The sequence below is a fragment of the Callorhinus ursinus genome, unplaced genomic scaffold (assembly GCF_003265705.2).
Source record: "Callorhinus ursinus isolate GAN/ISIS: 27379988/994484 unplaced genomic scaffold, GSC_fseal_2.0 scaffold12, whole genome shotgun sequence".
Lineage (NCBI taxonomy): Eukaryota > Metazoa > Chordata > Mammalia > Carnivora > Otariidae > Callorhinus > Callorhinus ursinus.
This window is the reverse complement of record NW_027397074.1, coordinates 22,697,320-22,713,184: the sequence shown is the minus strand read 5'-3', so window position 1 is coordinate 22,713,184 and position 15,865 is coordinate 22,697,320.

Genomic DNA, 15,865 nt, shown 5'->3' with positions numbered 1-15,865 from the left:
TTTTTTGATGGCTGCATAATATTCCATTGTGTATATATATGTATATACCACATCTTCTTTACCCATTCAACTGTTGATGGACATCTAGGCTCTTTCCATAGTTTGGCTATTGTGGACATTGCTGCTATAAATATTGGGGTGCAGGTGCCCCTTCAGATCACTAAATAAAATCTTAAAAAAAAAAAAACCCAACCGTGACCTGGTAGAGTTTATCTTCATATTTTAATTGTTCTCTGTTTTTAAAAACTATATATGTAATTTTCCACTTTAACAGGTTAAAGTTGAAACAATATAATTATGTCAAATGATACAAGTAAAACTTTGGGTAGATTTCAATATTTGTGTATAACTTACTTTTTATTTTTTCAGATACAAAAGATCTAAGGAAAGACTCCCAGGACACACCATTAAGTGAAAGGGGGAAGGACAGGGAAAGGGAAGAAGTCAAGCATGGGTGGGATTTCATGTGAAGTCCCGGTCTCAGCCTGCTAGGCTTTTCAGAGAACGGTCAATCCATAAGTTTTCAGTGATCCAGAAATCATTTTCTTCAGTATTTAGGTGACTGATGTCTTCACTTATCCCTTCTCCAATGCTATTCCTTTCTTTATGTAGAGCTGTGTTTCTGACCTATATCCTTTTCTCTGAAGGACTTATTTTAACATCTCTTGCATAGCAGATTTACCAATGGGGGAAAAAATCCCTCGGTTTTTGTTTATCTGAGAAAGTCCTTATTTCTCCCTCTCCTTTGTTACTTTTTTTAAGTTTATTTATGTAAGTAACCTCTACACCCAACAACCCAAAGTGGGGCTCAACTCACAACCCCTAGATCAAAAGTTGCATGCTCTTCCAACTGAGCCAGTCAAACACCCCTCTCCTTCACTTTTAAAGATTAATTTTACAGGGTACAGAATTCTAGGTTGGCTGGGTGTGGAGGTGGGGAAGGTTCCCTTCTACACTTTAAATATTTCACTTCACTCTCTTCTTGCTTGCTGGTTTCTGAGAAGAAGTCTAATGTAATTCTGTAATTTTTTTAAAAACATTTTATTTATTTATTTATTTATTTATTTATTTATTTATTTATTTATTTGAGAGAGAGCCCTCAGTAGTTGTTTGGGTGTTGAGTTTGTTAAGTTCTTTATAGATTTTGGATGCTGACCCTTTGTCAGATATGTCATTTGCAGATAACTTCTCCTATTTCAAAGGTTGCCTTTTAGTTTCGTTGATTGTTTCTTCACGGTGCAGAATGTTTTTATCTTGATGAATTCCCAATAGTTTACTTTTGGTTTTGTTTCCTTGCCTCAGGAGATGTATCTAGTAAGAAGTTTATATGGCCGATGTTGAAGAGGTTACTTGCTGCCTGTGTTCTCTTCTAGGATTTTGATGGTTTCCCATCTCACATTTAGGTCTTTCATCCATTTTGAATTTATTTTTGTGTATGGTGTAAGAAAGTGGTCCAGTTTCGTTCTTTTGCATGTACTGTTCAGTTTTCCCAACACCATTTGTTGAAGAGACTGTCCCTTTTTTCTGTTGGATATTCTTTCCTGCTTTGTCAATCATTAGTTGACCATAAAGTTGTGGGTCCATTTCTGTGTTTTCTATTCTGTTCCATTGATCTTATGTGTCTGGTTTTGTGCCAGTGCCGTACTGTCTGATGACAGTTTTGTAATATAACTTGAAGTCCAGAATTGTGATGCTTGCAGCTTTACTTTTCTTTTTCAAGATAGCTTTGACTACTTGAGGTCTTTTGTGGTTTCATACAAATTTTAGGATTGTTTGTTCCAGCTCTGGGAAAAATGATGGCCTATCAAAATACCACTTACTATGTGATTCTTAACATCCTGGACTTGTGGCTTCCAACACCCTGGGGCTGACAGACCAAGAGCCAGCCCTGTCCTCTTCAACCTCTGTCCCTGGGTAAACAATAGCTTCATTATAATATATTTACACTGTGCTTTCGACCTTTCCCCCTCCCCCATGCCTCACCCTACACCCACAAGGGAAGATGGCCATGACATGTCCGGCAAGAATGTTGTAGGGCCAAAAACTCCCCCTCACAAGCAGTAGGAGGAGTCCCTCAGATGATTGGAAACAGCATCAGTTGGAGCCCACCCCTAGCTATGACCCACAACCTATGCAAACATGAAAAGAAAAGACACCCCTAACCCTAACCGTGGTGCAGTTGCCACCTCTGGGCCTGCCTGCTCTCCCAGCTTGAGAGTGCATGGTCCTTAATCAACTGCTTTGTGTCTGTCACCTTCCGTCTGGCTGTCTTTACTCAATCCTGGATCCCCGCATAAATCTTTCGTGAGGAATCCAAGAACGGAGACCTCAAACCACACTTTGCGGAGTCTTCCACCAAAAACAATTACTGCTTCAAATATTGTCTCTGTTCCTTTCTCTTTTCCTCCGGTATTCCCACTTTGCATCTATTAGTCCCTTTATAGTTGTCTCACAGTTCTTGGATATTCTGTTTTGTTTTTTCAGTCTTTTTTCTTTTTGCTTTCCAGTTTTGGAAGTCTCTATGGTCATATCCTCAAGCTTGGAGATTTTTTTCCTCACTGTGTCCAGTCCACTAATGAGCCCACCAAAAGTGTTTCTCATTTCTGTTACAGTGCTTTTGATCTTTAGTATTTCTTTTTGATTCTTTCTCAGATTCCCATCTTTCTGCTTACATTATCCATCTGTTCTTGCATGTGGTCTACTTTTTCCATTTCAGCCCTTAACATATTGATCATAGTTGTTTTAAATTTCTGGTCTGATTACTCTAACATCCTTGCCATGTCTGGTGCTTGTTTAGTCTCTTTAAAATGTGTTTTTTGGAGCACCTGGGTGGCTCGGTCAGTTGGGCGTCTGCCTTCGACTCAGGTCATGATCCTGGGGTCCTGTGATCGAGCCCCACATCAGGCTCCCTGCTCAGTGGGGAGTCTGTTGCTCCCTCTCCCTCTGACCTTCCCCAGCCCTGCTCATGCTCTCTCTCTCTTTCAAATGAATAAATAAAAAATCTTTTTAAAAAATTAAAATTTTTTTTTAAATGTGGTTTTTTGCCTTTCAGTATGTTTTGTAAATTGTGGCCTGATAGCCAGCTATGATATGCTGAACAAAAGGCTGTTGTGAAAAGGCCTTTAGTAAGGTTGTTGTAAAGTGTGGGAGGAGAGGAAATATGCTATAGCCCTATAATTAGGTGGCAGTCTTTTAGTAAGCCAGCGTCCCTGGACTATGAACATCAGTGCTTCTTAGTTTTTTTGCCTCTTACGTGAGACAGCATGGCTGTAGGGAGCTGGAGTTGGATATTTCCCTTCCTCCAAGTAGCGCAGGCTCTGATAAAACCCCAGCAAGTTAAACTCTGATAAAACAGTTTCTCCTGAGGGGGCAGGCTTCTTAAGAAGAAAAGAAGGCAATGGCATATTTTAAAAATGGTTACTTTTCTCCTCTCTCTGCCTGAAGCACAGGGGACATTCCTTTGATCCTTATGGTGAGAAACCGGTTGAGACCCTACCAAGGAAACTCACAAAAGTGTGGGGATGTCCCCCACTCCTACCCGGGACTGGATCCTCCTGAAATTTTTAACACTCGAACTAGTCCAGATGGAGCCTACATCAATTCACTAATTATAGTTCAGGTTTTCCTACCACAACACTGGTTCCAAAAGAGGTTTTCCCTCACAGATTTCTGTTCCAGTAAGTTGTAAATCTCTGTATCCCCCTGTTTGTCTCTCCAACTTGTGAGGTAGTGGTTTACCCCATGATCTCACTTCTGTGATAGATCTAAACAGAGTTGTTTATTTTTCAGTTTGTTCAGGTTTTTACTTGTTGTAAGGACGGAATGGTGATTTCTAAGCTTCTTTAACTTGAAAAAAGGTACCTACCAAAAACCTAAGCCATATTCAACAATAGAACTTTAGAAACACTTTAGTTAAAGTCATTTCCTCCCTCTTTACTATTATTCACTGTATCTTGGAGGCTTTACAATTTATAAATACTAGAAAAGGTGAAACAAAACTCTTTCTTTGCAGAAAATATTATTTTCTACTAGAAAATCCAGAGCGATAAACTAACAACTTTTAGAATTACAAAGGAAGTTTAGTTAGGCATAAAATACAAGATTAATTTTTTTTAAATATTTCCATATATCAGTAAAAATAAAGTAGAAAATACAATTTTTTAAAGACTCTTTCACATAAGCAACAAAATCATAAAGTATTTGAGATAAAGTTGATTTAAAATTTGTATAAGACCTTTGTGGAGAAACTATGAAACTTTATTGAAAAACATAAAAGAAAACTTGAATATATTAAAAAGAATTCAACATTTTATTAGAAGTCTTAGGCAATGAAAGAGATAGAAAAAACAAAGTATAAATGGTGGAAAGGAAGATTTAAAATTGGTCTTTTTTTCAGTCAATAATATTGATTGCTCAGAAAATTAAAGTGAATCCAAGAAACTGGCAAGACATTTTCTTGGATTTTCAGCAAGAGAGGATAGAAGTATGATCTACATGCAAAAATTAATACCCTCCCTATACTGACTTAGTAACTAATCAAAAAATATGTTAGAAAAAATTAAATTCCTATTTGTAGTAGGTTGAATCATGTCCCCCTAAAATTCATGTCAATCTGGAACCTCAGAATATGACTTTATTTGGAAATTGATTTTTGTAGATGTAATTAGTTACGGCTCTTGAGATGAGATCATCCTGAACTTAGGATAGGTCCTACATCTAATGACTGATGTCTTTATAAGAGAAGGGAGAGGGAGATTTTGGAGACACACGGAAGAAGGCTGCATGAAGACAGAGGCAGAGATTGAAATTAGGCTGCCACAAACCAAGGAACACCAGGGACCGGCAGAAGCTGAAAGAAGCAAGGAAGAATCCTCTCCTCAAGCCTTTGGAAGAAGTGTGGTCCTGCCCACACCTTGATTTCAAACTTCAAGGCTCCAGAACATCGAGAGAATAAATTTCTGTTGTTTTAAGCCACCAAGTTCGTGGTAATTTTTTATGATAGTCCTAGGAATCTAGTACAATTCATGATACCACACACACACACACACACACACACACAAACCCTATAAATACCCTAGGAATAATTCCAATTATAAATGTATACAATCTTCATGAAAAAAATCATATGTTTTTACAGAAAAGCAAAAAGAAGACCTAAATAAATGGGTAAATACCAAGTTCATGGATGGGATGATTCACCATTTTAACGATATCAATTCTTCAAAAATTAATCTATAAATTCAGTATGCCCCATATCTGAGATCAATAGGATTTTTTCATAAACTTTTCATGTTAATTATAAAGCTATATGGAAGTGTAAAATTTTAAGAATAACCAAGATTTTTTTGTTTTAAAGAAAAATAACTGGGTTGGAGAAATAAAATTTGTTCAATCTAATATATAATCATATTATAGATTTATAGTGATTAAAATAGTGTTATTGGCACACTAAAAAATCTATATCAATATAAAAAGAATAAAGATTCCAGAAACAGACCCATGAATGTATTAGAAAGCCAAATTCCAGAAGTATTGCAAATGACAAATGAATATCCAAAAAGGTATTTAGCCTCACAAAGATTCTTAAGAATACAAATAAAAAGGAAAATAAGATAATTTAATATTTGTGCTTCATAATTATTTTTTTTAAAGATTTATTTTTTTATTTATTTGAGAGAGCGAGAATGAGAGAGAGAGAGTACATGAGGCAGGGAGGGTCAGAGGGAGAAGCAGGCTCCTCGCTGAGCGGGGAGCCCGATGCAGGACTCGATCCCAGGACTCCGGGATCATGACCTGAGCCAAAGGCAGTCGCCTAACCAACTGAGCCACCCAGGCGCCCTGTGCTTCATAATTATTAATGAAACATTAAAAGAACTTTAAAATCGCCTATTTATAATTTTTTTGATATATGAGCTATTTAAGCACTTGGAAAATTTTTGTTGGTTAAATTAAATAATGTAGAATTTTAAAGGGAAATAAAATATATTAGTTTTATGAACACAGGTTGAACTTAAAAATTTAAATAATTTTATAAATTGGTTTTAATATTAACAAGGACCTCTGACAAGTGATTGTTAAAATTTTCTATGAACAGATATTTGTAAGCACTATCTTAAATATAATAAATAGGTTTCATAATCTGTAATTTCAATGAACTTTTACATTTTAAAACCAAAAATAACCTCTGGAGAGTTTTCTGTAGCAAAAAAAGCCAACCTCAAGGCACCAAAAAAAAAAAAGTTAGTTGACAATATTGTTTAGTAAACACATATTCATACAATAATACCATATGTTTCTATAGGTACAAATAATAGACAAAGAAAAGAATACATGTGAAATTAAGAATAGTGTTTTCCTTCAGAAAAAGGTCAGGGAGATTTTATCAGTAACTGTTGAATATTTTGCAGTGCAAAAGCATTCATGTATTGCTTACGTAAGTAAAAACAAAGAAAATTTTTGGTCAGGTCATGTGTACCCATTTTGGGTTCGATAATCAGGGTCAATACACTTCTGACTCTCTGTGTTGTCTCAAAATAAGTCTGTGTAAGACAAAGCTATTCTTGGTCCTTTTATAGCAACATAAACCCACTCTCCTAGCAGTAACATTTCCAACCACCTTCCTACTTGAGGAGCTTCATATAATGGGTAAAACTAAGCAATACAAACAAGACTCAGAGTGTAATTTTGGCACTAATGCTGAGAATTTAGTTGTAGTTGTCAATATTATCGTGGCAAGGAAAAAACATCCTTTAATGGCTTACAGAATATCAATGAGAGAAATAGAAAAGCTTACTCAAAAGAGGGCTCTGGGGTGGGGAGTTATTGACATACAAGACCTTATTTTCTAAGCATAGCCTGGAGAAAACACTTATTTCAGAGAGCTAAAGGTAGCATTCCTCTTGAGGGGCTAAGATTTTTGTTTGTTTGCTAGCAGAAGAACCCGCAGCCAGGTTGAGTGTGAAATGATAGGCTTTGAGGCAAGATCTGGAAGAGAAGGCAGAACAAAAGGAAGACTAAAATCCTTGGCATAAAGATTTCATCCTAGGGCAAAAATGGAAAGGTCCTAATATTGAAGCCGAACGTCCTTGGATCGAAGTCCTTTTAAAATTATCATCTACGATCCTGTCTTGAAGAGCAAATAAGCAAAATAAAGAGCTCAGATACAGAGGTTTTTGGAAGATGGGATGTTTAATTAAAATTGCTGTTACCTGTTAAAACCTTGTGCTTAGAAATTTTATTAGTTTGTAAAATTATAGGGTTTTAACATTGATTTATTTATTTTTCTTAAGAAATAGATCAGGAGTGCATATTGTCTTCTCTGGCTGAGGCTTTAGTAATATCTGAAAGGATTGCAAAACTCCTCAATAAAATTGTAGGTAAAAATTTGCCCAGCACAGGACATCCTTCCACCCTGACCTGGGACCTAGAGCCAGGAGCTGAAAGATCTACCAGACTTTCTTTATCCTACATGTTAGTTCTTAGAAGAGCAAGACCCAGGCTGTACAGGTGAGACACTAACCGCTGGGTCCAGAACCACCCCTCCCTATCCCAGGTGAGCAGTGACTCCCCCCAATGCCAAAGGGCAGTCTCTAGGGGTGATGGCAATAAAGATCATTTCTGTTCCTACATAGTCAGAATGTTAGGTACAATTAATCAATGAAAGGCCAGTTGGAATTATTTACAGAGAAACATCCTTCAGTGCTTTCCTGGGACAATAAAAAAACACAAAGAATGTTGTTTCTGCCCTTGGAAACCCAAGAGGGAGAAAGACATGCTGGAGAAATGGCTTGATGGGCCAGCAAAATGGCAGAACAGCTGGGCTCAAGGAGAAATAAGGACCAGAGAGAAAAGCGCAGTGATGAAGATGACTGAGCGCTAGAACAAGGACAGGTAGAATAAGGTAAAGTAATAGTAACTTTTACACTGTTTATTTGGCTGTGTTGTGATGCTACTTGTCTCCATCCGCTACTTACCCAAATCTTCAGTGCCATATGCATTAATGGCCTTAGTGGTTCTTAGTTGCTAATTAAAGGAAATGGAAAAGGAGCTACATACCACAGAAGGGAGGGAAGAGAAGAGCCACAGGGTACAAGACGCAGAGCAGAGATGGAACTGCAAGTAAACAAGAAAGAAGGGTGACATAAGCCCCCGAACGTCATGCCAAGGAATCTTTGTAGAGATTTAGTGTGCAGATTATGTGAGATGGGGCTTGAGCAAGTGCAAAAAATATGTTAAGGAGAAAGACAATCCCAAAGTTTGGTGGACCATCCAGGACTCTGTCATGCGGATTACATAATCATTGACACCAGACATGGAGAAATAAAAAGCTCAAAGAATGGTTCTATGTATTCCTGCGAATTGTGAGATTCATCATCTACCACTTTATCACTCCATCCAGTCCATCCATCACTGATTTTATCTATCAACTTGCTCACCCCCAATTTTCCTCAATAACATTTTCTATTTCCCTTAAGCTTTTAATGTTTTTTTTCAAAGTTTGAGAAATTCTTTTTTTTTTTTTTCCCTTGGTAGAACAGTGCATTCTGTGGCCACGCCAACCTAAATCTAAAACAAAATGCAAAATGCATGCAAGCAGGAAAACTGGGTAGAGTGAGAAAAAAGTACTTGCTGTTTCCTTCTTTGGTGGCAGGAGGTGGAGTACCAGAGATTTAGGAGATTGCCTGGGTGAGATTTTCTGTATCCCCTGCAGTGCCCCTGGGACAACTGTGAATCCCAGGTAGCTCCATAGCTGCCCTTGGGCTTGAAGGAGATCAGCAGTCAGCACTCTTGGACAATCACCAGCCTGGTCTGAGAAGACGCTGCTGTCCCTCACACCCACAGTCCCCTTTTAGGTCTTCCTCCTGTGCGTTGCTCACTGTCCAGTTCTGTTCAATTTCCTCCACTAGGAATTTTCCATTAATCCACTGGTCTGCCTGGACATCTATGATTTCTCATGGCTTATGGACCTGTAGGCAGTGCCTCACATTACTAGAATTGGCTTCATTTTCCATTCTTAGAACTCTCAAGTAACTTTGATTTCTTCTCACATAGAAGAGTCACAAGACTTTCTTTTAAGATTTATATATATATATATTAGTGTCAAAGAATGTACAAAAGTTTATTAGAAATGAAACAGAAGTTTACCAAGAATACAGAGGACTTAAGTTAGTAACCCTTCACTCCATCTCTGTAATTAATCATACTTCATGTAAACATCCATTATGTTTTTAAGTCGTAAAATGTTAAGTCAACATATATGATATCCACTCTCTATGTCTAAAATGAGAAATCGGCCTGCCCCTAACTCCCATGCGAAAAACGAACTCATCTTTCCCCTAAGGCACCCAGGCAAATTCAAACTCCACAGCTTCTGTGAAAAATAAAATAATGAAAAGAAAATGTACAGGCTTAAAAAGAAATAATGATAATAATAATAAAACACTGCTTGCAGGGATAATAGATGAAAGGCAGAAAATGAAATAGGTCTCCAAAGTAATTTCTTAAGACTCTCATGTCTATCCTCCTAAAATAATACATATCAAATAAAATCTAAATTCCTCCTGCTTGTCTGTGCTGTACACACATAGCTCACTAGCAGAGGAGATAGGGGTCCTGGAAATGGGGCCATGAATGCAGTGAGCATTTTCCTGGCCTGGATATCATTTCCCCTACCGAGGTAGTTCTTGGCCTCTCCCACTGCCCATCACTGTCCCTTCACTGACCCCAGCAAATGATGCCTTCAGCTTCCACTTGTTAACACGCTGCCTTGTCTTCCTGAGCTGCAGTCAGGTTCATAGTGTCCCTGACAATGTTAAGGACTAGCCCCAGAATCTGACAGTCGGCTGGCTAATCTTTACTCTGGTCCTCAGATGTTTCCTTGAATGGGCTTTAAGTTTCCCGTCTAAAACTGAAATCTGCTGTGATACTCTTCTTTTGTTTTCTGTGGCAGGCCCAGTTCTATCCCTGGCACTGCTTTTGTCAGCCTGGATGAGTCAAAGCTGTTCACCAGAACAAAGAATAAATGGCAGGAAAGGGTACTCAAAGGAAGAAATAATGCATTTTTTCAGAAAACTCGCCCACTTGAAGAAATTAGCTGAATAGTTTTTTGCTAGTTCTTACTAGATAAGTGTGTATGGTCACCCCCAGAACTTAGAACTACTACTCTAAATTTATATATATGCTATTTCAGTGAAAAGCCACTTTATAAAGAATCAGCACTGTGAAAAAACGAAATTAAATGGAGTACGTATGAGTGAGAGGCAATAGCTTTTAAGAAGTAAGACATCAAGGGGCACCTGGGTGGCTCAGTCGTTAAGCATCTGCCTTCAGCTCGGGTCATGATCTCAGGGTCCTGGAATCGAGCCCCACATCGGGCTCCCTGCTCAGCGGGGAGTCTGCTTCTCCCTCTCCCTCTGCTTCTCTCCTCAGCTTATACTCTCTCTCTCAAATAAATAATAAAAAAAAAAGAAGTAAGACATCAAAACAAGGTAAAAAAAATTTTCAAAAGTGGAGTGAAAGAATTAGCGAAAAAGATAAGAGGTGGTAGTGGTAAAAATGACATCTTAAAGTTGAAATTTTGGAGGTATTGTCATTATTGTTAATGGCAAAGTCTTAAAATGTAACCATAGGAGTCGGTGGCAGATTAGCGTGGAGACAAGGCCATTGGAGAAAAGGTCATGGAACTGAGAAGTTGGGTCTGGAAAAGTTACAGATGTGGATGTTAAGATTCCCAAGAATTGAATACAGGTAGTATAAAAGGGAGTGATTCCGAGCCAGGACCTGGAACCTTCTAGTACAGGTGGGAAAGTGTCCTGGTTGGGGGTCAGAAGATAATGCAGAAAGTTGAAGAGAATATTTAGAGAAGACAGTGAGGATATAGGGGATTTTGTTAGGACTATGAGTTCCAGAGCGCACAAAACAAAAGGGATTTGGAAGGTAGGAGGGAATAGGGAGATGGGAGAAAGTACTCAGCCAAATGGGAAGAGAGTCTGAAGGATAAAGATTGACTAGAGAGATTGGGCTTCACATAGAGAGCACATAACAGAAGGCTAAAGGCTCTGATGAGATTACATAGATATTTAAGGTAAGGCAGTGGGTGTCGAAGAGAGAGGTCTTGCCAGAGCATGTTCTTGTAACTCCTGCTATAACTCTTGTAACAAGCTCTCTTGTAACTCCTGCTAGTGGAGGTATAGAAGTCAGCAGAAGGGTCACCTTATGCCAAGTGGAAATAACTTTGGAAATTTCTTTCCAATCCCCCTCTACCTTCATCTTCCATGTGGGTCCCAGGCCCGATAAAGGGATAACAAATAGGTCTCATTTTCCATGGATAGGGAGTGACTGCCTGGAGCACCATGGTATGACCAACTTCAAGACCATGCCCAGATTCAGGAGAGCAGGCAAACAGCCACACCTATGCCAGTGTTTGTTTTCCCTAGTTTAAGGTAATTCCCTAAAGTTCAGTTCAATTCCTCATTTTCCATCCCACTTCTCACTTTGTAACCCACCTGCTAGCTACTTAGACACCCATAAAGCTTTTAGGACTTTAACATGCTACTTCACTTTGGGCTCCAACTGCCACCCTTCCTGAAGGTGATCTACTCAGCTTGCTGCACTGTCTGCTAATAATCCCCAAGTCTTCATGTCCAGACAAGACCTTGTTCCTGAGCACCAGAAACTTGTCTGCAAGTGTCTATGGGGCTTTGAGCACATCAGATGTGTTCTTCAAACCTCCCCGTCCTTGCCATCCTGTTGGTGTACCCCCATTTGCCCATTTGAACAACCCAAGCCATCTTCAATTCTCCCTTTCCCCCAGCTCATCCTGAGTCCCCAGTTCCTATGCATCTGGCCTCTGACATTCCTTAAATGTGCTCCCTCTCCTCTCTCCCCACTGCCTCTACCTTGTTCCCATCCGTCTCTTCTCTCAAACAGACTTGGGAAGTGCACTCCGGCTCCCCTTCCCACAGCCATCAAAGTGACCTTTGTAAAACAGAAATGTTTCTCCCTTCCTTAAAGGCTTCCTGGCTTTACATCACTCATGGGATAAAGTTCAAAGTTCGTAATCCTTGACACACAACATTGCATATGTTTGTCCAGGTACCTCTCTCTCTTGCTAGACTGTGACCGCCACCAGGGCAGGAATGTGCACCTCTTTTATTTTGAATTCCCACTAATGGCTTGGAGATGCAAAACATACTCAATCAAGGTTAAGTGAAGTAATGCAAGCAGGTAGAGGAAAAGTATAAAAACAACCTAGTTTTTTTTTATTTTTTATTGTTATGTTAATCACCATATATTACATCATTAGTTTTTGATGTAGTGTTCCATGATTCATTGTTTGTGCATAACACCCAGTGCTCCATGCAGAACGTGCCCCCTTGAATACCCATCACCAGGCTAACCCATCCCCCCACCCGCCTCCCCTCTAGAACCCTCAGTTTGTTTTTCAGAGTCCATCCTGTCTCATGGTTCATCTCCCCCTCTGACTTACTCCCCCTCATTCTTCCCCTCCTGCTATCTTCTTCTTTTTCTTTTTTCTTAACATGTTGCATTATTTGTTGCAGAAGTACAGATCTGCGACTCAACAGTCTTGCACAATTCACAGCGCTCACCATAGCACATACCCTCCCCAATGTCCATCACCCAGCCACCCCATCCCTCCCACCCCCCACCACTCCAGCAACATTCAGTTTGTTTCCTGAGATTAAGAATTCCTCATATCAGTGAGGTCATATGATACATGTCTTTCTCTGATTGACTTATTTCACTCAGCATAACACCCTCCAGTTCCATCCACGTCATTGCAAATGGCAAGATCTCATTCCTTTTGATGGCTGCATAATATTCCATTGTGTATATATACCACAACTTCTTTATCCATTCATCTGTCGATGGACATCTTGGCTCTTTCCACAGTTTGGCTATTGTGGACATTGCTGCTATAAACATTGGGGTGCACGTACCCCTTCGGATCCCTACATTTGTATCTTTGGGGTAAATACCCAGTAGTGCAATTGCTGGATCGTATGGTAGCTCAAAAACAACCTAGTTTTAAAGACTCTCTCTCATGCCAGTTGACATGAGATTATTTTTTACTAGCTCTCACCACCAGTTGGTTTATCTCTCTCACCATGAATAGCAGAAGCATGAAATTTTTTTATTTGACAATTAATAAAAGATATACCAAGGGTGGAAATGGGGTCTTGATAGGAATTTTCTAGTATTGGATTCTGGCTTCACCATTTTCCAGGTGTGCAACCCTGGGCAAGATACTTAAACTCTATAACCCTATAACCTCTATACTAATAGTATCTGATTCAAATGGTTCTTATGGGGATTAAATGAGGCAGTGGGTATAAAGTGTGTGGAATAGGAAATATTCAGCAAAAAGTAGCTGTGGTTGATACTCTGAAAGAGGTTGCATGCATGGTTCATTCACAGATAACTGGAAGCATTATTGCTGTTAGTTAGACAAGAAACATGCATGCATTTCCTAGAATGGGGGAAATGTGTCTTTACTTTTTCCATAGAGTTCAGGCCATACAGAGTCAGCTTCTGAAGGAGACTGGGAGGGAGTTTTTGTCTCTGGTCTCCCTGACTTTTTTCTCCCCCAGTGTTTTCTACCCCTCTGTCCTTTCCCTCCATGGTCCTATTGCTCCTGGAAGAGAGGCAGCAAGTCCTACAGCCCTCTGTAGAAATAGGCTTGGGTCTATGGGTATAGGTGGGCTATCTTGTTGACTTTCAATATTATCTTAGAATTTGTCTATCCATATGTCATAGGAATACCTCGATCTCATTGAATAACCTCATTCCTTTTAAACTTGAGTTCCATTACTGGACCACAAATTACATTGTATTTTGATTCGGGGTGTTTTTGACCTTTCCAAAAAAAAAAAAAGTTCATATTGTTCAACCTAATTACTGAAGAATGATAATTTGTTAACTATAAATATGAAAATATGTGTGTACCTTTCTTCTGTTATTGCATTTTTTCATTTTTTAACATATTGGATTCTCAAAAAAATGACTTGGCTTGGGGGAGAGGGTCTCCTTTACTCTGAGAAGCCATAGAGTGGAGCCATCTATAAAGCAATTCTTTCTTTTATTGACAAGAATTATCTTTTATAACATCTCCTTGATGTATTTTTGTGTTAAAAGATCTGTCCCCCTCTTAAAAGAGAGGAAAGGAGAGGGAGAAAAATAAAAGGCATACAGAGGGATCATATAGTATATAAAATGACAATAATCATGAGCCACCTATTTCACAAATTACCGGGGACATTACACATGATAATACAGGCAAAGAACTTTAAAGAGTTAAAAGTACAATCACGAAAGGCAGTCCACTTACACTGTACTCCAAAGACCATTTTTAATCTGTGAACTCTTTATTTCTGGTCCATGGTGAGATAAATATGAAAATTTGAAAGCAAGCATTTAGAAACTGTTATAGAAATTTGACAAAGTAATTTTATGTCTGTTGAATCAAATAATAAAAGATTTGGGCTTGTATTCTGTATGTCTGATTTTTTACTTCACTTCTAGTAATTATTTTCATTGTACTTCACAAAGGCAAAGAAAAACCTGTCCTTCACTATACATAGTTTGAGAAGCATTGATAAAAGGTATTATTATTTCTGAAATTTTGCTTAAGAACCATTAAATTTCTAATTATAAACTAGTTACATGTCATTATTTGAGAAACACTGTTTCATACCAAGTGTAAAGAGTTGCCAGCATACAAACAAGTTCCAGAACAAGTTTGTTTTGTGTTGGGTAACTTGGTTATTTAAGAGTTAGAAACCATTTTTCCCACAAAATTACATAAACCTGGGGTTATGTTCTTGGTGTTAGCCCAGAAATCCCAGTTATCTCAAAAGTTTGTTAAGCTACACTATAAAATTTAGTAACAGGTATATGCTATAGCCTTTAAAAACCAGTCTTCTCCATCCTCCTACAATGGAGAAAATAGACTTCTGATTTCCAGATCAGAAAATACCTCTCTTTCCCATCTGCCTGGGTGAAATGGTGATTCCCAGCCCTAGCATGGTGGTGGGGATTGGGTAAGAATGGGGCTACTTCTGCAGAAACTCTTTCAACAGCAACACTCAGAAGGAAGAAGAGTATGGAGCTACAGTACTCTTCACACAGAGGGATGAGGAAATTGGGAGTTGGAGTTTGAGGGAACTCACTGGTTGTGTTAATAATGTTAAACTAAAATTTCTCCACAATTCTCTGAGATTGAGATGACTTTGGCTTTGCTGACCTTGAAAGCCCCAGTTCTTTACCACAAATGCTTCTCCGCCCTAAACTCTGGGGTGTTGTTCCCTTGGTGGCCCAACACCAAATTGGGACTAGGCTTCATCCTGAATTGAGATTTGTCCCTGCCAGAGGGACCCATGACACGAAGAAAGGTAAGCCTCCTGTTCTTTCAAAAGAAAACTATTTATCTCTCTACCATTCAGCAGAACCTAATATCCCTTAAGACTGAATCAGAGATACACACAGGAGAGGGATCTTTTTTTTTTTTTTTTTGGCCGGGCAGATGAGAAACCAGAATCTGCTTTTACTTACTGATTGTTTATGAAACTGATGTTTGTTGAAAATTGGCAATTGTCGTGGCTTCTGCCTACATGCTGTAGGATGGCAAACCCTGGACATCAGTAGAAGCTTATTCCAGGCATACTCACTTGTTTGAACTGTCTCAATCTTAATGAGTAAGTTTCCCTTATACACTTCTTGTCTTTCTTTCTTTTTCTTTCTTTCTTTCTCTCTCTCTCTTTCTTTCTTTCTTCATGTTATGGCTGTTAAAGTAAAAGAAAAGAAAAATAAAAAAAAAATTAAATCAAAATAGCGTCCACGTCTTGAG